We start from the raw sequence: 6243 nt of genomic DNA, 5'->3' as shown, positions 1-6243 counted from the left end.
TACGGCTGTAGTTTCCCCTTGCTTTCAGCCGTTCGCAGTACCAGCACAGAAAGGCCGTTTTGGTTAATGTTACAAGGCCAGATCAGTCAATCATCCAGACTGTTGCCCCTGCAACTACTGAAAAGGCTGCTGCCCCTCTTCAGGAACCACATGTTTGTCTGGCCTCTCAACAGATACCCCTCCTTTGTGGTTGCACCTATGGTACGGCCATCTGTATCGCTGAGGCACGCAAGCCTCCCCACCAACGGCAAGGTCCATGGTTAATGGGGGGGGGGGGGGGGGGGGGAGAACACATATGGTGACAAAATCTCTAGCGAGTCGCTTGAATATGCGCACGCAATGACCTGATTTGCTAACTTCAATGCTAATTAATGGTAACTGAAGAAAATTTCGCTACCGAAGAGCGCTAAAAAACATGCTGCAAACAATTCACCTTATAACACCTGATAACAGTATAGCTCTGTCGAAACCTATCCTCCAATAAAACGCTGTTTTAGCGACCTGACTTGTGAAGTTTTCTGCAGTTACGATACATTACACGCCGACCCCATACTGACGGTGTCGTAAATAAACAATGCTATTTAACTCAGAAATGGAGCAACGTTGTAAGAAAGCTGTTTAGGATTTCTTATTGGTAACGCCACCTCTGTATGAAAATCACTTGCTGTGCTGTGTGCAGTCTGTGGCTGCTTTGCATTGTTGTAATACTCGCCATTGTAGTGTTAGGCAGCTGGCTGTGAACAGCGCATAGCGTTGCGCAGTTGGAGGTGAGCCGCCAGCAGTGGTGGATGCGGGGAGAGAGATGGCGGAGGTTTGTAATTTGTCATGAACTGATATATATATTATGACTTGTGATGATATTAAGGTAAATACATTGTTTGTTCTCTATTAATGTCTTTCATTTGCTAACTATCCCTATCAGTAGTTAGTGCCTTCAGTAGTTTGAATCTTTTATTTAGCTGGCAGTAGTGGCGCTCGCTGTATTGCAGTAGCTTGAGTAGCGAAGATTTTTGTGAGGTAAGTGATTTGTGAAAGGTATAGGTTAATGTTAGTCAGGGCCATTCTTTTGCAGGGATCTTTGATAGTCAGATTGCGTTGCGCTAAAAATATTTTATGTCAGTTTAAGCACAGTCATGTATAAATTGTTCAAAGGGGAAGTTTCATATGTCGACCCTTAGCCGAGGATACCTCACTGGAATCTTCTGATTTTTTTCTTGTAGTTTGTGTAATTAGTGTAGATTTTGTTTATTGCTAGCGCGTATTTATAGAGAGAATTTCCTTTGTAGTTGCAGTCTTTCATTGTTGTACAGTAAAACAGTTGTGGCATGCATGTAGATTTGCACCAAGTATTTCGCAGCTGCGCTTGCAATTAACTAGATATTATTTTCAGTGCTATGTTAATGTGTTCTCTTATTTTTGATCTTCAAATTGTGTTTTTCTGTGTTGTCGTGTGAAATACTGTGACAATAATGGCGTGTGAAAAACGTAATACTAGGCTCCAAAGTAAACTGAGAAATGACAGTGAAAATGAAAGCAGTGTGTTAGCGCCACCGAGTAATGAATTAACTGATGTTCAAAGTAGTAATTTGGTAATTGTGCATAGGGAAATGGAGCGGGCGGCAAACAATGGCATGGACAGTGAAACAATTAGCGAAGAGGGAAGGATTATCGATTGATCGGTCGGCAACAGCTCGCCTCAGGAATCCGAAATGACAGGACACAATTTTGCAAATACTGTAGATTCAGGTTTTGCGTCCTCACCGTTTTCTCAAATGAGTCAAGACACATTTTCCGCTTGTCAAAATGTGAATGTTGCCGGTGCAAATTCACTGCCGAAAAGCACTGAGGAACATGTTTCAGACACCAGTGCATTGTTATTACAGTTAATGCAACAAATGGGACAAAATCTTCTAAAGTTAGACACAATGGAACAAAATCAGAGACAAACACAGCAAAAGTTAGACACAGTGGAAAAAAATCTTAAAACGTTAGACTCATTGGAACAAACTCTTGAACAAACACGATAAGATTTAACTACTGAGTTACATAACATTGAATCGAAATGTCAAAAAGTCTGTAATGACGTAAAAACTCAAATTTGTGAGCATTTTCAACCTATTTTTTCGCGGCATGAAAATGCATTACAGAATCACGAAGCAGCCATAAAAGAACTGCAAACTATTGTTCATGAAAATCATGAGACCTTGCAAGCTAAATTTGACTCAGTTGCATCTACCTATTCGGTTACGCAACTTGCAAAAACTCAGGAAAACTTAAAGGACACAGTAGATACTCTGAAACTTAGTTCAGAAAAACACACTGAGGAAATAAGTACACTATCGGATAAAGTAGCCGAACTTTCAGATCAGTTCACTAACTTATCTACAAAGGTAGATGATGATCTGAATGACACAACACCTGTAGCCTTCACTGACACAGAAGAGTATGAACAAATTAGGCAATTCAAACAAAATCAGAATCAAATTAATACGCAACACCAAAGAGAAATCCGGGAAGAACAAGATCAGCTGACACAGGTAATACAAGAATTACGTATTTCAGAGGACACTCGCGCCCCAACACGGGAAGAGGGACTTAGAAATACGGAAAAGACGCAAAATAATAACACAGGGCATTTCGGATGTTATGAAAGAAACTGGCAATGTGCACCGAATTTCGAGATGGAACGGCCGACACGACCTAACAATGACCGATATGCGACTCGCCGACATGATGATTTTGACTATAAGCTGTTCATTACCACACGTAAATTCAAAACATTTAAGAATTCAGGCAACGACATTCATCCACAAGCATGGCTCCATCAATTCTCTCATTGTTTTCCTCCCAACTGGTCGTTAGAACACAGATTAGAATTTATGTGTGGCTACTTAGAGAATGAACCAGCTGTAAGAATGCGATCGGTCATTCACGATTGTCACAGTGAAGGAGAATTTTATCATGCCTTCCTCTCAGCATATTGGTCTCAAGCCACACAAGACCGCGTAAAACATGGCATCATAATGATGAAACATTTCGAACAATCTGAATTCTCCAGTCTTGTGAAATATTTTGAAGGCATGTTGCACAAGAATCAGTACCTGACAAACCCATACAGCCCCTCAGAACTCATCCGCATTTGCTTAATCAAATTACCTGAACATTTACGACATATTTTTTTGGCAGGACGTTGCAAAGACGACATTGAAGCTTTTCAGGGACTGTTACAAGAACTGGAAAGTGACACTGACAATCGCGGAACGCGAAAACAAGGACACAACAATTACAGGTCACATCTGTCACAATTCCGTGACGACAGAAACAATAACCGGACACGACTGGTCTATTCTTACAACGCAAATCGTGACCAAAATAGACACCACCCGTACGACAACCGTTGGCAGAGTAATAATAGTTACAGAGAAAGATCGCATTTCCGTAGTAATGACTATCACAGAGACAATCAGAGAAACAGACAATATGGGAACCAAAACAAGTATTATCAAGGGAGGCAGAATAACTTCAGACGCAACAGTTCGGCGCAGAGTTACGATTCAGGGAGAAATTCTCCACCACATGACCGACAAACAAGAAACTATGTAAACTACCGACAAAACGACAGACGTGAATTTCATCAGAACTGGCGGGATTCTAACAGAGCTGGGCCCTCTCGGCAAGGCGAATTTGTAGAAGTTAGGTCTCCTAATCCCAATAACAACGCGCGGCAACAAAGAGACAGACAATGACTCGCGCCGCAGGCACCTACGTGCGCCGGCTGGCTCACAGAAAAATAACATTGACGCTAACCCTGAGAAAAATTCCAGTATTCTTTACCGACGTATACTGCATGATAATTGCGTTCAAGCTGAAATTCTGAGTACTTTGAAGAGTAAAAGATTGTACCACATTTCACATGTAAAACCGATTATTGAAAGATAATCTGCTTTCTAACCTTGTCTTCGCCATAAAACGTTTCACTTCACGTTACTAGTATGCTTTAGAAACTGTTAACATGCAACAATGTTTGAAGTTAAATATCCAGTCTAGAACCTAGGGAACATTTTTAAATAGAAATTACGAATGCATTGTTATAGTGAACAGACGTCACAGTGTTATTGTGTGTGTACATTCTTGCTTGTTAGTTGCACGATTACGTAACGACTATAAGGCTCACATACTTAGAACATATACCTGCACTGCTAATGAGATTTTAATGCAACATTTTGGGGTACTTGCAAATACATTATGGATTCAAGGTGCTTTCTGAGAGATACCAGGTGACACAGTGGTTAGTTTATGTGACAACTACACGGTTTTATCACGACGCTACTAATGAGTGACAATTTACAATGTTTCCAGAATGAGATTTTCACTCTGCAGCGGAGTGTGCGCTGATATGAAACTTCCTGGCAGATTAAAACTGTGTGCCCGACCGAGACTCGAACTCGGGACCTTTGCCTTTTGCGGGCAAGTGCTCTACCAACTGAGCTACCGAAGCACGACTCACGCCCGGTACTCACAGCAGAAGTACTGGCAGAAGTAAAGCTGTGAGTACCGGGCGTGAGTCGTGCTTCGGTAGCTCAGTTGGTAGAGCACTTGCCCGCGAAAGGCAAAGGTCCCGAGTTCGAGTCTCGGTCGGGCACACAGTTTTAATCTGCCAGGAAGTTTCAATTTACAATGTTGCTTTTGCGGTGTATCTGTTTTATATCTGCACAGTTTTCTGAATTCTTCTGGAAAGAAAAAGAAAAACATGTTTTAGTAGTAACTTTTGTGGTATAGCAACAATGAGACAGCCTTTTTCGTGGCACAACAATACGTTACTGTACAGTACTTTCTTCATCACAACAATAAGCGTAATAACTACGATATCTATACGCAAAGCATTTCACTTTTGTTTATCATGAGGTAAGTACATTGACTTCTGCAGAACTTAGCTTTCGGAGGACGATAACTACGACACTTCCACAGAGATTATGTTACAAGACGCACAGTTTAGCGCTACAGTACACGTATTTGAGTGATCAATTTTATACTTAAAACATTTATTTTTAAAGATTTTTGAATTACAAAGAAAGTTTCCGTGATATATTTCATTCCATTGGTGTAATCTGTAACACCTGAGGGTATAATTACATTAATCCTCAGGGGGGCACATGCCTACTTTGTGTACCATGTGTTTGGCAAGCACAAGGAGCCCTAGCTAATATGGTATTTGCTTATACAACTTTACACATCGGTACCATATTTCTCTAACACACAAATTACACAGCTATCTAAACTTTTTTTTATTACATCAGTGACAGATGTTTACACAATTACACAGTTGGATAGCTTCACACTTATGATATTGTATTTTGTCTGTACTTTGTGAAATGCTCATATTTTTTCGGAACCATTGTGATACTATGAGAGCTTTGAATGATATATTTGGTAAGGGAGCATGATTTTAAAGTACGTTTGAGGTAGATGACATTATTGAAATGAGCAGAGAATATTTTTTTAGGGTTTGAAATTATTGCAGAAAGCTACGACGATTTTGAGATTTGACTGAGGTGTTATGATGTTATTTTTACGACGACGATTTGTATTATGCTGCTGAGGTATGTTTATGATTAATAGGCTGAGGCTATATGAGTTATTTGATTATGCTTCATATTTATAATGACGAAATATTGACGAGTGTCGATGGATACGTATATGTGTAATAAGGTAAGGAGTAATGAATAGTGGGTAGGGACTCTTGACTTGTGAAACAGGATGTTGGAAACCAAGAATCGTACTTTAGAATTATGAAATGTGTGTACATGTGTGAATGTATTACAATGCCGCCGAAAAATTTTTTGGACACTGTTATATTTATAGGGTTTTGTTTCTATAGATTTGGAACGCTAATTCTTGACCTGTGAAATATTCTTATGTGAGACTGTCACTGTAGCGGAAACTGCTGTCGTAAATATTTCCGTAAGAAAGTTAAGTGACCACCTGCACGTAATGCGTCGCGGGCACCCACCTGGGCGACAGCCGCCCGAAAAAAAAAAAAAAAAAGAAAGCCAGTAGCCTTTCAGCGGCACAGGTAGAAAAAAAAAAAGGGAGGCCATTAACCTCGCTTCTGACATTCCTTTGTAGAAAGCATCGCAAAAACGACACGGTCAAACTTGAAAACATACGATTACACTGTGCTCTTAATTTATGATATTTACTGAAATGCCTAATGAAATGATGGGAAATATTCTTACATCTGCA

The 6243-nt window shown here is 40.2% G+C and overlaps 1 non-coding gene across 1 annotated transcript; it reads right to left on the bottom strand.

Annotated features, from left to right (window-relative positions):
• Positions 1-4424: 4424 nt before the first annotated feature.
• Positions 4425-4499, bottom strand: Trnal-caa. The gene has a single exon. It is a non-coding gene; the product is annotated as a tRNA-Leu (tRNA).
• Positions 4500-6243: the final 1744 nt, after the last annotated feature.

Source organism: Schistocerca piceifrons, chromosome 6, assembly GCF_021461385.2.
Source record: "Schistocerca piceifrons isolate TAMUIC-IGC-003096 chromosome 6, iqSchPice1.1, whole genome shotgun sequence".
Classification (NCBI taxonomy): domain Eukaryota; kingdom Metazoa; phylum Arthropoda; class Insecta; order Orthoptera; family Acrididae; genus Schistocerca; species Schistocerca piceifrons.
The sequence above is the reverse complement of the archived record's forward strand: the minus strand, read 5'-3'. Positions and strand labels throughout refer to the sequence as shown.